General features: G+C 50.3%; 1 protein-coding gene across 1 annotated transcript in view; it reads left to right on the top strand.

Annotated features, from left to right (window-relative positions):
• LOC144770948 (uncharacterized) overlaps nucleotides 1–16,915 on the top strand; it is a 110,663-nt gene that overhangs the window by 16,363 nt on the left and 77,385 nt on the right. Inside the window, exon 2 of the mRNA XM_078655786.1 lies at nucleotides 14,227–14,270. The gene's annotated coding sequence lies outside the window, so the exon portion shown is untranslated. The remainder of the gene's footprint in view (nucleotides 1–14,226; nucleotides 14,271–16,915) is intronic.

Raw genomic sequence — 16,915 nt, 5'->3', positions numbered from 1 at the left:
CTCAGTTGGGGGGGCGGGCAGTTGAAAGTCCGTTAGGCAGGGGTGCAGGGAGGGGGGAACGGAGGAGGGGATGTTTTGTTACAGTTAGGAATTCACGTGTATGGTCAACAAAAAAGCGTTGCTATCACCTAAATTTTCAGATGCTTGGTAGGATGGACGAAGACTGGCCCCCTTGGCCAAACCCCCCCTACGTCTTACTGAAGGTACACGTAACACACGCTCAGGACTCACACTCACTCTATCACGCCACAGAACTCAAACCGCCAAATGGCTGAGAACCAGATCCCTGAGGCAGATGGCATAGCCTCGGAGTCACAGCACTCATCCCTGCGGTTACTGTCTTGGAACGTGCGGGGGCTGGGGGACAAGGTGAAGCGAGGCCTGGTGCTAACCGCACTTAAACGACAGAAGCCCACCATAGCGCTGCTGCAGGAAACACACCTGACGGGGGGGCTACCAAAGCGCTGGATAGGAAAGGATACAAAATGGTGGTGCATTCGAGTTTCACGTCAGGATCGAGGGGGACTGGTATTTTGATACGAAGGGCCTCGCAATTCATCCCTTTACAAACCAGGAAGGACGATCAGGGCTGCTTTGCCGCGCTACAGGGACAATGGGAGGGTAGGCTTCTTAATATAGTATCCGTTTATGTCCCACCGGCATTACACTCGGTGCAGCTTCCAAAGCTGGGTGATTTTCTGCTGACTCTGCCCGAGGGGGACGTTATCCTAGGGGGGGACTTTAACGCCATAGTAGACACACAACTTGATAGGTTCCCGGCACTGTCTCCCACGACAGGGACCCCCCGCCTACAGCGTTTCTTTACGGCTATGGGACTTACAGACGTGTGGAGATTCCTTCACCCTTCTCTAAAACAGTACACGTTTCACTCCGCCGTTCACGGCAGTATGACGAGAATAGACCACTTTTTAGCCCTGGGAGATGCGCTCCGACTTGTGGACGCAGTAGAGATCCACCCCCGAGGTATTTCAGACCACTCACCAATCTCTCTCATACTCTCTTCCCAGGAAAGGTCCCGTAAACGCATTTACCCCATACACGCCACCTACCTAAAGATTCCTCAGGTCCGCAAGGCCCTTACAAGAGCGACAACACATTACTTTAATGAGAATGATGGTTCGGTGCGCTCACCAGGGGTACTTTGGGAAGCCTATAAGGCGGTCTTGAGGGGTCAGGCCATAAGCTCAATCACGAGACATAAACGGGAACAGACACAAGAGTTGGATAACTTGGAACTGACACTGCAAACCTTGAAGGCAACACACGAACAACACCCGTCCCCAGCCTCCTCGCATGCACTTGACATACAGCAACGGCTATACAGTGATCATTTGCGCTTTCAGGTACGGAAACAGATTACTGACACTCAGAATCGGATTTATGAGGTAGGGGACAAGGCGGGGAGAATGCTAGCTTGGCTAGACAAAAGGGAAGGGAACTCCAAGGGAATCCCACGATTAAAGGATGGTCAAGGACAGGTGTACACGAACCCACGACACATAGTGGATCAGCTCGCAAGTCACTTTGAAGGGGTCTACACACCTGCAACCGTGGTCGCCCCTGAGATGGCTAGGGAAGCATTGGCGCCAATTGAGGTCCGAACTCTATCGCCGGAAAAGTCCGATGAATTGGAGGCAGACATTACTGCTGACGAAATCCACATGGCAATAGCGGCCCTAAAACCGGGCAAAGCACTGGGTCCCAACGGCATACCTATAGAATGGTATCAAGCGGCACCGGAAACTCTCAGCGTGCATTTGCTAGGAATGTATAAGGACTGTCTAGAAAAGGGTACACTCCCTACAGACCAGAGGATGGCGACAATTGTGGCCATCCCCAAGCCAGGGAAACCACCTGAGGACTGTTCCTCCTATCGCCCCATCTCACTGCTTAATGCAGAAGCCAAAATCCTCGCCAAACTCCTAGCGACTAGGCTCTTACCGCATCTGGCGTCCCTTGTCCACCCGGACCAGTCCGGATTCATGCCCCACAGGAACACGGCGTTGAACTTGCGTAGGCTGCATGGGGTACTGGCCAGGGCAGATTCCATTCCGTCCCCAGCAGTGGTGTTGGCTCTTGATGCCAGGATGGCATTTGACCTTGTGGAATGGAACTACTTGTTTGAGGTACTGTCACGTTTGGGGTTTGGTCCCCGCTTCATAGCATGGGTTAGACTGCTATACACGGACCCGGTTGCTCAGGTGGTGGCGAACGGGCACATTTCAAGAACATTTTCCTTGGGGAGAGGTACGAGACAAGGATGCCCCCTCTCGCCATTGTTATTTGCGTTATCCTTGGAACCCCTTGCCACTCTGATTAGACCTCGCCCTTACTGAAGGGAATAAGTTGGAAAGAGGGTCAGGAGGACCGATTATCGCTTTATGCCGACGATATGTTGGTATATCTCACGGAACCAAACACTGGGGTGCCGGCCCTATTGCACCTCTGTAATGATCATGGGAGGGTCTCGGGGTACACGATCAACTGGAACAAGTCGGAACTGTATGTCCTGAAGGGGCAGCTCCCCGTGCTAGCGGCAGACTGCCCTTTGAAGGTGGCAGGCTCCTCCTTTAAATACCTAGGTATCCACGTGACTAGAGACCCTACTGAATTTATGGACAAAAACTTGAATCCCCATTTGGACAGATTCAAACAGGATGTCAAATTCTGGGCGGGACTCCCACTAACGCTTTTGGGTAGGGCCGCATTATATAAAATGATGTCACTACCCCGATTTCTGTATGTCCTTGAGAACACGCCCTACCAAGTAGCCCCCAGATTCTTTCAAAGAGTGGCAGCATTGGTCTCCAATCTCCTGTGGGGTAATTTGCCCGCTCGTATTGCACAGCCCAAATTACACAGAGGATGGTACGACGGGGGCATCGCGTTGCCCAACCTGAAACTGTACTATTGGGCAGCGCACCTTAAACCCATTAACCAATGGCTCCACGCCCCACAAACTGAACCAGCCTTTCAGGCCGACAGGGAACAACTGGGTACTGATACAATGCTGGCCCCGTTGTATGACCAACGCCGAATCCGCAAATTGGTGGGCCCCACCAGACTAACAGTGGCTCTCTGGCATGCCGCGACAGCGGCTCTGGGCTGGAAGGGGAAAATAACGAAACTCACCCCGCTATGGGATTCCCGAGCTTTAGGCAATATGAGAAATTGGGATACTATAGGGATTTCCACGGTGGGGGACCTTTGGGAGAGAGGGGAGGTGATACCTTTTACAAGATTGAGAGAACTGTACAACCTGAACGAACGGTAGTTCTATAGGTACATTCAGATACAACATGCACTGCTTGCTGTCCTACCCCCACACACAGACCTACCGGAATCTTCCCCGCTGGAAGACCGCTTGCTTACGGAGTACATGCCCGAACGGGCAACGTCCCTCACATATCGTAAATTACTCAACAACCTGCCAGACCCACTGATATCCCTGAAGGAGAAATGGGAGGGGGACACCTGTGAGATGGACGAACATGAGTGGAATGCAGCCGTAGCATCACCTAAAGAGGTGGGAATCTCGGCCCGGATGCGACTTGTACAGCTGAAGATATTGCACAGGGTCTACTACACAAGAACTATGCTACACCGCATACGCAGATCACAACACCCTTATTGTCTTCGCGGTTGTGGGGAAGAGGGCACATTTTTTCACACCTTATGGGAATGCCCCCAGATCCGGGAATATTGGGCACGGATCTTACGCACTATATCACAGACACTGGAGGTATCATTGTTGCCCGAGCCACGGCGGTGTTTACTTAATGTGTGGGAACCTAACGATCTTTCCAGACACGGCCAAATCTGGGTAACGGTGGGTCTAATGGTAGCCAAGCGAGATATTGCACAGCGATGGGGAGCTGCAGAGGTACCAACTAAGACCCAATGGTGCCTAAATATGGACAGGGTGATGATAACGGAGAGGGCGGTTTACTCCAGTAGGGCCTGCCCGGGGAAGTGGAACAAAATCTGGACTAAGTGGAATGTCTACAGAGGGGATATTTGTGAGCCCTTAGCAGAGGAGGAACAGGAAGACTCTGAAGGGGAGGAGGACGATAGCTAGTACTCCCACGGAACAACATTAAGGGGTTCATACTAGACGCAGGGGAATCACTGGATAACGAGCTACCACAGGAGGACGGCAGGGGGGAGGTGTGAGGACACGGGCAGGTTGAGACCACATACATAGGGTCACTCGCACCAGATGGAACAGCGGGCGTGGGGGGAGACACCAAGGGGCTACATTCTAAGGGGAAGCAGTTAACGATTGACACTAATCAACATATGATCGCATTGTGATTCCGATGTTTTGGTTTGGTTTGATTTGTTGTTGTTTTCAAGGGAAGGAAAAAAACCAAAAACCTGTATATTTTTTGATTCAACATGCATAAAGCTGTACCTTTCAATGTGGCGTTTCCACCTTTATCCTCCACTACAATTTATGAATGCGCAGAAAGTTGCATGCTGCAAACTGCCAAACAAATTGTTATAGCGGCCAGCCCGTGGGGTTGTAGGCATTCCGCTGTGTAACTTGGACGGTACAATAAAGGTTTTTGGGAAAAAAAAAAAAACTGTAATCTGCGGGTAATGTATCTCCAAGCAATCTGGCGTCCTACGCTCCATCCGCGGCACTCTGGACAGACTTGAAAGGGAGATTAAACTGCTAGACGTTTCCCATGCCCAGAACCCGCACATTGATACCCTCACTCAGATACGTGGGAAACTGACTGAATTTACTGACAAGGCGAATAGAGAACTGGCGTTTCTCGGAAGAGAAGCGTGTGCATGCCGCTTCAGTGAGGGCGATCGCCCTGGAAAAATATTTGCTAATCTCCTTCGCCAACCTTGAGCTGCATCATACATAACTGCCCTTCAGGATGGCGGACCTGCCCTCACTACCTCCCCTGAAGAAATCAAAGCGCTCTTCACTGCATTTTACACACAACTATATACGGCCGGATCAGTACAACCGAGCGAAGTTTTTGACCAATATTTAGATACTCTTCAACTTCTCTGCATTGGTAATCAAATCAGGAATTCCTGGATGAGCCCTTCTCTAAAGAGGAGATTCTAGCGGCAATTAACAGCATGCCCGGTGATAAGGTCCCTGGCTCTACGGCCTACCGGCCTCCTTTTATAAGGCCTTCGCCCCGCTTTTGATTCCTCACTTAGCTGCCATGTATAACGAGTCATTTGAAATGGGCGAGTTCCCCCCCCCCCATCGCTGCAGGAGGCATTGTTAACCTTACTTCTCAAGCCGGACAAATTCCCCGAGCAGCGAAATTCCTACAGCACCTATCCCTCATTAATACAGACAACAACATTTTCGCCAAGTTGCTTGCTTCCCGTCTCCTTCCTCTCATGCTGCTCATTGCCCGCTCAGACCAGTCTAGTTTTTATTCCCAGTCGCGCCACCTCCCACAACCTCCGAACATCAAATTAACCTGTCGCTTCCGGCAGTGGCAGCTCTGCTCGATGCCACCAAGGCCTTCGACACCTTGGAATGGCCCTTCTTGGTTTATCTTCTTCCCCACCTGGGCTTCAGCCAGGTCTTTATACGCAAGGTGTTACTTCTATATAATCCTCCAACCGCCCGTATCCGCATCAACGGACAGATCTCCGAGCCCATTCGTATCGGGCGCAGTTCTCGGCAGGGCTGTCCTCTGTCCCCCATGCTTTTGGCTGTCGCTATGGAACCTCTCGCAGCTCGTCTCCGACAACATCATACCCAGAGAGGCATTGGATTCGCAGCTCGTACTCTACTATTTTCCATGTACGCGGACGAAATCACTCTTTACGTCCGTCAAGAGGAGAATCTCAGTCCACTGGTCCGTGAGGTGATACGGTTTGGTGGCTACTCTGGCATTCAGGTCAATTGGATTAAATCTGTACTATTTCCCTTCACGGATGCCACAGCTCCCTTTGATCTTGATTACCCCTTTGTGTTGGCTTCGGAGCCCACTAGGTATTTGGGTATCTGGCTAAGCAGAGACGTGGATGAACTCCGGAGAGTTAACTTTGGCCGCGCAGTGGATTGGTTAGAGTCCAAGATCCCTCTTTGGAACCGACTGCCTCTCTCTTTGGCCGGGCGCAGAGCTATCGCCAAAATGGTTCTTATATCTCTTCATCAACATGTCCATCCCTCTCATCGCTCATTTTTTTCGTAAGGTTTGCTCTTTGCTTATTACTCTGATTTGGTCCGGACGGCAACCCAGGATCGCATATGACATCCTGACTCTTCCTATGTCGCATGGCAGGCTCGGAGCCCCGGACTTCAAGCTCTATGCTCTTAGTGCTCAGGCCTGTTTTCTCCATTTCTGGCTCCACCCACTCCGTTCCAACCCCATGTCGTGGTGGAGGCCGACCTCGCCGCCCCGTGGCCTCTCACAACTGCACTATTCGCCCCGGTGAAACTCCAATGCACTGAAATCGACACAGTCGAAACCTTGCGCTGGGCCTGGGACGGGATTCGCAACATTTCTGGCTCTGATATGCTCTCCGCGAACACAATGCCCATTGCCCACCACCCCTCTTATCCTCTTTTCCTCCACTCCAGTCGTCTGGGATGGTTAAACACGCCACCTGTTTGGGCCTTCCCACAATATCGGACCTGTACCCGGGGGAAACATTTTTCTTGCTTGCCACTGATTCTGGCCCCATGGAAACCCTTTTATACTACCAACTCCGGGCTGTTTGCAGGAAGCTTCACTCCACCTTTCCCCAGCCCCCTCCCTCGATAGTCACTCTTGATCTTCTTTATACCTCCTCTTCTCCCAAGAAATTGGTTTCTAAAGTCTATGCTTACACACTTGCAGCATCTTCCATCTCCACCGACCGGGCGCGCGTTGCATTGGGTGAGGACCTGGGAATCGAGATTTCTCAAGCTGATTCTAGGAGAGTAGGGTCTGCTTCCTATGGTCACCCCCACTTTTTGCTGTGATTTACTGGTTTATTTTACTTTAGTGTGGCTGTGGGCCTGCTAATCAGACCCACAGCCCAGCTGATTGGGTATTGGGTCACCTCTGTGAGCCCTGTATAGTGTACCATAGGTACCCAGGGCATAGGTGCATCGAAGGCCTACCAGGGGCTGCAGCATGTATTATGCCACCCCTGGCTGGCCATCCAAACTGACACCACAGGCTGATCACCCAGCTTGGGTAAGATGGTGTAATCACCCCTTACTTGGATATAGCATTCCTATATCTAACCTTATGTGTAGACACATATGCACCTATAAGTCACTCCAATGGTAGGCCTCGACAATCCTGGAGGCAGAGTGCTTGGTTTTATGTGAGAGGGTGCTCTGGCATGAGCTGAGCCTGTCTGCAGCTTTCGGAACCATCTCCTTATAGCTGTTCTATGATATAGCCAAACCATATACTCTTAAGTGCATTATAATCCTCGTGGTTAATGCTAACTTTTGTTTGGCTTTATCAAAACATGTCGTGTAAGGTGTCATACGCTTTGGAATACTAACCCCCCCCCCGCCAATTCTGGCAGCGGGAGTAGCATTCCACCCTTCTAGAGGGAAAAGACATGTATGTTACTGCTTTACCCGGTTAAAGTTAAACAGAGCCTCAGCATCACAAAATGGATGCTGCTGCCACAGACACAAGTTTGACCACCTGCAGCCAGGGAAACTCCAGCAAGGGAGGTCCTGTTGAGGGAGGTGCTAACACCTCCCAGACAGCCTGTAGTGTATTGGGGCAGGGTGGGTTGAATGGAAAGATGCTTTTCCAGACACTGTCTGGGGCACACAAGGTGCTCCATGCATAGCCCGGTTCAAACCAGTTGCTGGGGCACTCCAGCCCCAGCTCTGGCGCAAAACTGGACAAAGAGAAAGGGGTGTAACCACCCCCTTCTCAGGTCCACCCATAGGAGGGACCTAGCAGGTAATCCAGCCCCTTAGTTTAGTATAAAGATAGGAGCTGTGTCTAGAGACATTAGATTATCCTGGAACGAAATTCTGAAACGAAACTCGACATTCTATACCGACTAGAAGACTGAAGATGGTGGCCAAGGAGTGACCACCCTGTTCAAACAGGCACCACCAGTGACTTGCCGGTTTGCTTTGTCGACGCTCCCGACGGAACCCGAAGAGTCAGCGACTTCTTGGACTCCGACCCACATGCTCAGCAAAGCTGAGATCCGTGGCAGACACGAGAGATGTGGGACCAGACTCCCTGGACTACCTGCACTTTGCTATTAGTGCAACGACCGAGGCACCCTCGCAGTTGTGCATTGGGGTAAGAGAAGCCCCAGACCCGAGCATCATTTGCACCAGAGCTCAGCCCTCCTCACTCCACGAGTGCAGCGTGGGGCCCATCCTGCATTTCAGCTCGACGCGTCTTCCCAGTCGCTAGCTCGTTGGCTAGTGAGCCCCCTGAAGGCGAACTTTTGAAATCTTCTTGCTTTCCTGGTTGCTCCAGGCTTGCTCCAGCTTCCCTCCAAAAGAGAAGCTCCTCAGACCTTGCTGGTCTGACCTGAAGCCCATCTTCACTTCCTGCGTGGGTTGCGGTTACCAAGGCGTGTTGGGTCCAATCTGGACACCGACACCGCAGTCAACTAGATCCTTCGTGGGACAGCTCGAATCCAGCTCCTGGTCGTCGACGACGCCTCCTGGTCCTCGTGGCTGCAGAGACAAGCTTCACCTCTTCACCTGTTTGCATCGCAACATCACCTGGTTCCATCCTGGTTCCTTCCTGGTCACTGGCTAGTGACCCAGACTCTGTCCCCTATGCTTTCAGGTTCTTCAGTTCCTCGATCCAGCCTTGGATCCACCCGGACACTCTTCCTTCGACCGCCTGCAGCACTTCTTTTGCAGGTCTCCATTGAAAGCATCGACGAAACCCGACACGAAAAGACACCTATGCACCCGGCTTCCCTGGGTGAGGTAACTCGATTACTCCGGTGCTCCCGTGGGTATTGACAATCCAAGTGTCCTAGTTTAAAGGGGTTTTGTCGTAGTCCACCTGGAAGTGCCCTTAATCAGTAACTTTGTGACTTCTTCGTTCTCCATTGAAAGTCAATGAGAACCCACGCCTTTGTTTAGACACTGCAGGCGCCGCCCATGGGTCTACTACTTCCTAACCTTTGGTTCTGTAGTGTAGCCCCAGCGATTCCCTAGGCCCTAGGCCTATTCACTATTCTTGAAGTGGTTCTTATACCACTTACTTAGTATATGGTTCGTGAGGCACCTAGGGCAGAATTGTATTTGTGCAACTTTAAAGTATGCTAAATGAGTAACTTGTAATGTATTTCGATCTCTGACCTCATAAAGAGTTCAGAGGGGTTGTGTTAGAAATAAATACATATATATTTGATATATACCTTGTGTGGTGTCCTTTCATTTGGTATTCAAGGGATTATACATGGTAAAACAATTGGCTTCACATGCTCTCTGAAGTTTTAGCCTAAGACTGCTGGTCCATGCTACCACTAGGATAGCTTTCTATAAGGTTGACTTTACAACCACCATCAATAAGGGTCGTTTAGACTGGTGCAAAGTGCCCACTAGAATAGTGGACATCATATACCAGGCTAATTTCTCACTCTGATTGGCTGTATTGTTGCACTCGGGTCAAACGCCTCTCCCCAACTATCGTTTGCGCCTTATACACTTCAAATACATACACAGGCTGTATCCTACTCCCGCTCAACTTCTTAAATTAGGTCTTGTAGCAAGTGTTATGTTATGTTAGTAATTACTTGTATAGCGCATGTACACTGGGAGGTTTCATGGCGCTGCCTCTAGCGAAAGGCGGAATCAAGCAGTTATTACCATTGGGACTGCTTAAATAGCCAGGTTTTTAGCATCTTCCTGAAACCTAGGAGATTATTACATGATTGGATTTCCAATGGAAGGGAGTTCCATAATGTGTTGGCAAAGGTCGCAAACCTGCGACCACCCTCACGTTGAAGCTTGAAAGTCGGGGTGGCCAAGAGGTGGAGGTTGGTGGAACGAAGGTAGCGGGAGGGGGTGTACCTCGGAAGGAGGCTTTTGATGAATTGGGGGCTGCGGCCGCGGAGGGACTTAAATATGAGACATGCCGTCATAAAGGCAACGGGTTGGCAAATTGGAAGCCAATGGAGTTTTCCTAACGGTTCTAGCAGACTGCCAGCGAGGTTGCTGGTGAATTTATCTGGCCGCCTGGTTCTGGACCAGCTGAAGGCATTTGCTAAGGAAGAGTGGAAGGCCCAGGTAAATAGAATTGGCATATTCCAGGTGTGACAGTACCAGGGCTATCACGACCTGGATCATGGCCGAGTGGGTGAGCATGCGGCTGATCTTACGGAGCTGGAAGAAGCGGGAGGACACAACCGCACCTACCTGGGACTTCAGGGAGAGGTCATTATCGATGATCACCCCTAAGCTTTTTACCAATGGTGATGGGATGGGCGAAGGGCCGAATTCTAAGGGCCAATAGTGTGGGCCCCATAGGGTTAGGCTGTTCCCGTTGAGGACTAGCTCGGTTTTACCGGGGTTCAGCTTTAGATGGTTTAGGTCCATCCATTGGCGAATGTGGAGCATTGTCCCCTGAAACTCCCGAATTGATTCGGAGGAATTGTCTATCGTGAAGATCAGCTGGAGATCATCTGCATAGTTGAAAGTGATGGTTTTAAATTCCTTCAGGGACTGAATCAGTGGTATCAAATATAAGTTGAACAGTAGGGGGGATAGTGAGGATCCTTGGGGGACCCCACAAGTTGTGGAGAGTTTAGGAACTGTTAAAGAGGCTTACCGGACCACTTGGGTGCGGTCGGTGAGAAAGGACCTGATCCAACTATAGCCGAGTTGCGGATGCCGGTCTGTTTGACACGGTCCATGATCGATCGTGTCAAATGCAGCCGAGAGGTCCAACAGAACCAGGGCCTGTTGAATTCCTTTATTCTCATTTCCTCGTAAGGCATCCAGCACTGCAGCAATGACCGTCTCGGTGGAGTGGGCAGGGCGAAACCCTGCTTGATGAGAGTCTAGGTAATCGGACTGCTCCACGAAGTTGGACAGATGAGCAGCTACATGAGCTTCAAGGACTTTAGCCAAATAGGGGAGCAATGAGATCGGCCTATAGTTGGAGGGGTTTTGGGGGTCCGCTCCAGGTTTCTTTTGGAGGGGGACTATGACTGCCTTCTTGAAGGCTTTCGGGACCCTACCTTGAGATAAAGATCCATTGAGGAAGGTCAGGATAGGGAGTGAGTGAATCGAAAAAGGGTCCTTGAAAACATGCGGGGGACAGCAGTCCCTCGGAGAACCAGATTTTACCCTGGACAGTAGAATCTGCAGGGATTGCTCATCTATGAGTGGGAATTGGTCAAGGGTATGAGAATTGGGTATTGATACCGGAGGGTCCTCTGTGGGACAGGAGAGGGGGATACTGGCTTTAATAGTATCTGTTCAGGGTTTCGCACAGATCTTGAGTGGCCACGGTTTGGGGAGAATTCTTTCAGCATTGGATAGCTCGTTCACTATGGCGAAGATGTCCTTTGATTTGTTGGTCGATTTTCCGATTTTAGCCGAGAAAAAGGTGGTTTTGGCTGAGATAATAGCTTTTTTATAGTCTTTGAAGGCAATTAAGTATAAGAGTTTTGCTTCCAGGGCATAGGCCTGTCTCCATTTTCTCTCTTTTTGGCGGAGGTCTAGTTTTTGAATCCTAAGCTCAGGAGAAAAACATTTCTGGGCTTCAGAGCGGCGGGCAATTGTGAGTTTTTTAAGTGGTGCATGTTTGTTGCTGGCTGCTAGTAGCCAGGCTGACATATTAGCTTCAGCTATGTCCACATCCAGATTGTCTGCGGTGGTAGAGCTAATCAGACTCTCCCATAAATGCTTGTTTATCAAGGGAGTTCCATTTTCTAATTAGGCCCCCCTCGGGCGCAGGAGACTTACTGCGAGTAGGGGTAGAGACGGTGAAGCTGATTAATTGGTGGTCGGACCAAATGCAAGGTGATATAGTGGGTGTAGAGACCATGAGTTTGGTAGTCCAAACCTGCCAGGATGTCAGGAGTGCAGTCAGACAGATAACAAGGGACAGATGCTTGTGCTGCTCTGACCCCGCGGCTGATTTCTCTCATTTCACTTGGCTGTGCCCCCGGGTCTCGGCATACTGGCCTGAGGTTTGCGCTATTATCTCAGAAATTTCCTCGTCATGCTTCAACCTGACCCCATGCTCTGCCTCTTAGGCTTCGTTAAATTTTGCCCGGATGCCTCTGTTGTTTGACTGCCATGCTGCTGGTCCTCGCACAGCGTAGGATCTCCATGTGCTGGGTTCGCATGCCTGCACCTAAGGCATCCCTCTGGCTCGTGGATGCGTCCCGCTGCCAAACCCTCCTTTCTGAGTTCTGGGACCTTTTACCAGCCAAGTGTCTCCCTCTTGACATATGCGGCCCACTTGTCACCTACCTTTCAAGCCATGATTCCCAGCAACCTGCGACTTCTCCCGTGCTCCCCACCGGCACCCTGCCCGCGGCAGCCGCTGGTGTAAGTTCATGAGCTGCTTCCACTTCGCTCACGCCCCCCTCCATCCACCCTGCTCATCTCCTTTACTCATGGTGCCTCCACTGCCGTATGCTTTCAGCTCTCTAGTGGTTTTATGACAACTCTCCATGACATTGTCTCCAAGCGTCACAAGTTTGCGATTGCCTCTGCTGTGCTGCAATGTATTGCTGTGCATAATCCTTTGCTATTGTGCAATTTTCTCCAATAAAGGTTTTTGAAAAATAAAAAAAAAGTCCTTTCAAGCAGGAGGACACAGCGCACAGCAAAGTCCCTTAAGCCTTCCCTAGGTTAAAACAGCAAACTGCAGGGCAGCCCTAGAACACACAGCAAGGGTCAGTCCTCTCCTTCAGTCTATTCAATTGTTTCTTCCTTGGCAACGGCCCACTTGACCACAAAGTATCTCCAGTCTTGTTCACACTTAATCAAGCCATTCTCCAAAGTTCAGGGGCTTCAACACTCCTAGTTATACCCCTCAATGGCTTTGAAGTCTTTGTGATCAGGGGGCACTGACCCTGTCCAAACCAGTTCTGGGTGCCTCCCTGCCAGTGACACCTTCTTCCTTTGATTAGTGGCGGTCTGGATTCTCAATCACTAAGCAGGAGATGGGACAATTGTTTTATAGCAGCAACCCAGGCCTCTTCACCTCTAGGGTATTCTCCTCCCCCTACACTCCAGATGCAGGTCAGCTTGTTGCTGTCTCACCTCATCCCCTGGGTCAAGACATTCCCCAGATCTTATCGCTTTCAAATCCAGACAGTCAATCCACAGCCAGGCAGAGACACACTCAAATGTTAGAGCACAAAAACTCGACCACTTCTAAAAGAGTGGCCTCTAAACACACAATGCAAAAACCACCTTCATAAAAGGATGTGTTATTATATTGTGAGTTTAGGCATACTAAATTTCACCATTCCATCTTAAGCCTTTGGGAAAATAGGCTGGAAAATATATTATACAGCCTTCCCATTCTATCCTACGGGCAAGATGGCCTTTCCACAGTGAAAAACAAATTGAGATGATTTACTGTCAGGACATAGCACACTCCTTAGTCCATGTCCTACCTTTCACATGCACTGCACCTTGCCCAGGGGGTACCCGGGACCTACCATAGGTTTGCCTTATGTGCATAGAAAGGGAAGGGTAAGGTCTGGCAAGTGAGTACACTTGACAGAACAACATAGCAGTTTAACAAACTGTGCGCAGGCACTGCAATGGCAGGCCTGAGTTTCCTTTTTAAGGCTACTTGTGTGGGTGGCACAATTAGTGCTGCAGGCCCACTAGAAGCATTTGCATTACCAGCCCTGGCACACCTAGTGCACTTTACTAGGGACTTTACTAGTAAGGCAAACCTACCAATCATGGACAACCAATTACCATTACACTCTATAAAGGGAGCACTTGCACTTTGACAATGATCAGCAGTGGCAAAGAGTCCAAACCATTTAAGCTGGCAACAGCATGTCAGAAAAAAAGTCTGGGGGGAAGCAAAAGGTTTAGGGACTTTAGCCAAAAAGGGCCAAGTCCTACAGGAGGTCACTAGATCCCAGAGTCTTCCCTGGCCCGATGTCTCTTACAGCTTCCTTAATTTCCTATTCTATGATGGTTAGATTTTTACCTAGATGTGTAGTGATGTTTGTAAGTGTTTCTGCATCCTGTATCTCCTCTTGTGTGTGAACTGGATTTCCCTTGTTTTTCAGCTCATCTATTGAAGATCCCTTTCTTCAGCTCGGTTGCCATCAATGTGAGTACTGTTGACATATTTTTGTAATTGAAGCATTTGTTTTTTGTAATATATCAGCATATTTGTTGAAGACAGTACTTTTATTGGTTCGGGTTTCTGTCCATTTCCCTGTTCCAGCTCTTCCTGGGTGATGCCCATTACACTCAATTCTCTCTCTAGTTTTGTTCTTGCACTGACAACTTCACTATTGTTTCCAAGCATTACCTCAGACCACAACCTTAAAGGAATCCCAATTCCAGCAAACTGCTGGATGCCTTGTTCTCATTTTATCAAAAGAAGTTTGGGATTTTTGCCCTCAACAATTCTCTAAAAGCGCAATAATCAATAAAGGGTTATTATCAGAGAGCGTTCTAAGATATTTAGCGTCTAGGGTCTCAAGTTTTATAGTGTGGCAGCATAATACTTTATCAAACCTGACATGGAGATCAGGTCCATGTGAATAAAATATATATTTACACTTTCCTGGATCTAATTTCCATAGAGCCGTTGTTTTCCATTGTGCTAAACAGCTAGTCCGAGCCTTCGCTGATCTCTACACCTGTAATGGGTACCAGTGGGTGTGAGTGGTCTAGTTCTGAGCTACACAAATGAAGTCTGCATCCAGGAGCATCATTGTGAGGTGTTTAGGCCAGTATTGTGGACAGTGACGCCAGATAGTCGGCTTGTTCTTTATTTGGGGCATGTGTGGTACACCGTATAATATCGCTACCATACACTCGTCCCTGAGCTATCGCACATTGACCCTCTTTATCTGTGTCTGATTCTAGTGGTTTGAACGGCCTCTCAAGCCTAATCGGTATCAGAGCTCCACTGTAGTAAACAAGCCCACGCCTCCACTTATGTTGTAGTTTGGTTGCTTCTTCTTGAGTAAGGTGTTTCTTGTAGGAATATTATTCCCGTCCCTCTGTGTTTTAAGAAGGCTTGGTTTTTACAGCGTTTGCTATTGGAACCCACCCCTTTAAGCTTCCATGTTACAATCCTGTATTTGTTTGTTTTGTGATGATTATGTAATTTTTAAGTGTTAAAAATCCTTTTACGGGTGCTCACCCCAACTCGTCTGCCTCTTCCTGAACTTCCTTTGGCCCCAAGCCCCATCGGCTTCAACTCCTAGCTACAAATGTCTCATCTTTACAAATATTATGACCCTTGAAAACTTCTCTATAACAACTTCACCCCCGGGGTCTGTGACTGGATTCCCAGGCAGGCACAAATGCCTCTGCAAGTACTTGTATGTAAAGATGGCCCGGATACCTCCGGGTCTAGCCAGCGCTATATAAACTTTTGAAATAAATAAACAAATGACCTTGTTTATCTGGCACACTTCTGCGCTCTCTTCATTTACATACAGAAGCTGTAGTGCATAAGGGATCGCGGTGACAGGACACACCCTTTCACTCTCTCACTCGAACTTGTCCACAATAAGATCAACAAGAAGCACGAAGGAGGTTTATAATATTTATTTAAACTTTTGGGCTCTAAGATGCAGTATTTGCGTCAAAATTAGAAAACCAATTGTTGGACACGGCCTCGTGGCGTGGTCCTACCCCTCCCGCATGGCGGGCCCAGGACGACATCGGCCCTCCATCGACTCGCTGTCGACCCCCCTGACACGAACCTTCACAAGAGCAGCCCCCCTGGCAACCTACAGCTCTCCCCCCCTGGCACACCGGCGGACCCTACTCGCCAACACTGCCGGTCTGGCGACCATGCGAGGCCACCATCTCCGGCCCGACTCCATCTTGGGCCCATCACGTCACGAGCACGTGGCCGCAGCCGCCCTGGCCCCGGCCCCAGTGAAGCCCCGACATCGAGGCACCAAGATCCTCCCAGGTGGTAGAGTGGCCACTTGGCGGATCCCCGAGAAGGGGAGTTTCGATGGCCCTCCAGCCGTCCCTGGACGCCTGGTATCAATCGCCCTCCAGCCTCCCTGGGCGCTGGCTCCACCCCCCTGCTGGGTGTCTGGACACCTTCATCCCGGCCCCTCTGACCCCCAGGCGCGAGGGTCCGGACATCAAAGGACTCCAGTCCTATATCTGGGCCAGCCCTGGATTAGGGCTTCAGTTGTATCTTGGAGTCGAAGCCCTGCTGACCTCGTCGCGGCTGATCCTGATCCGAACTCTTGCACCTGGAACCTTCGAGGCCCTGCTGACGCTGACGCGGCCTGACCAAGCTGAACCACCTTCGAGGCCCTGCTGACGCTGTCGCGGCCTGACCAAGCTGAACCACCTTCGAGGCCCTGCTGACGCTGTCGCGGCCTGACCAAGCTGAACCACCTTCGAGGCCCTGCTGACGCTGTCGCGGCCTGATCAACGCTGAACTATCTCGAGGCCCTGCTGACGCTGTCGCGGCCTGACCCCTTGAACTATCCCCGCACCAGTTGGTGCCAAGACTGTCCCGCTACCCCCTTTTCCCCCGAAACCAAGACTTTACGGATCCCTCGATCCCTGTGTTATGCTGCTACGAGAAACGTGCCTTCATTGCTTATATAAAGATTCTTGAGAATATCCCTTCGTGTGGTGTCCGTCTGTGGTAGTGTGATTACTCCGCTGTTACGATTGTAGGAGAGGAGCCTCGCCAAGGAGGCCTCCCTACGGCGCCCGGCCTATTCTAAACAGAGAGGTGTGTCTCGGGGTGGGCAGTCCGAC

The sequence above is a fragment of the Lissotriton helveticus genome, chromosome 7 (genome assembly GCF_964261635.1).
Source record: "Lissotriton helveticus chromosome 7, aLisHel1.1, whole genome shotgun sequence".
Lineage (NCBI taxonomy): Eukaryota > Metazoa > Chordata > Amphibia > Caudata > Salamandridae > Lissotriton > Lissotriton helveticus.
This window is presented reverse-complemented; position numbering and strand designations above follow the sequence as displayed.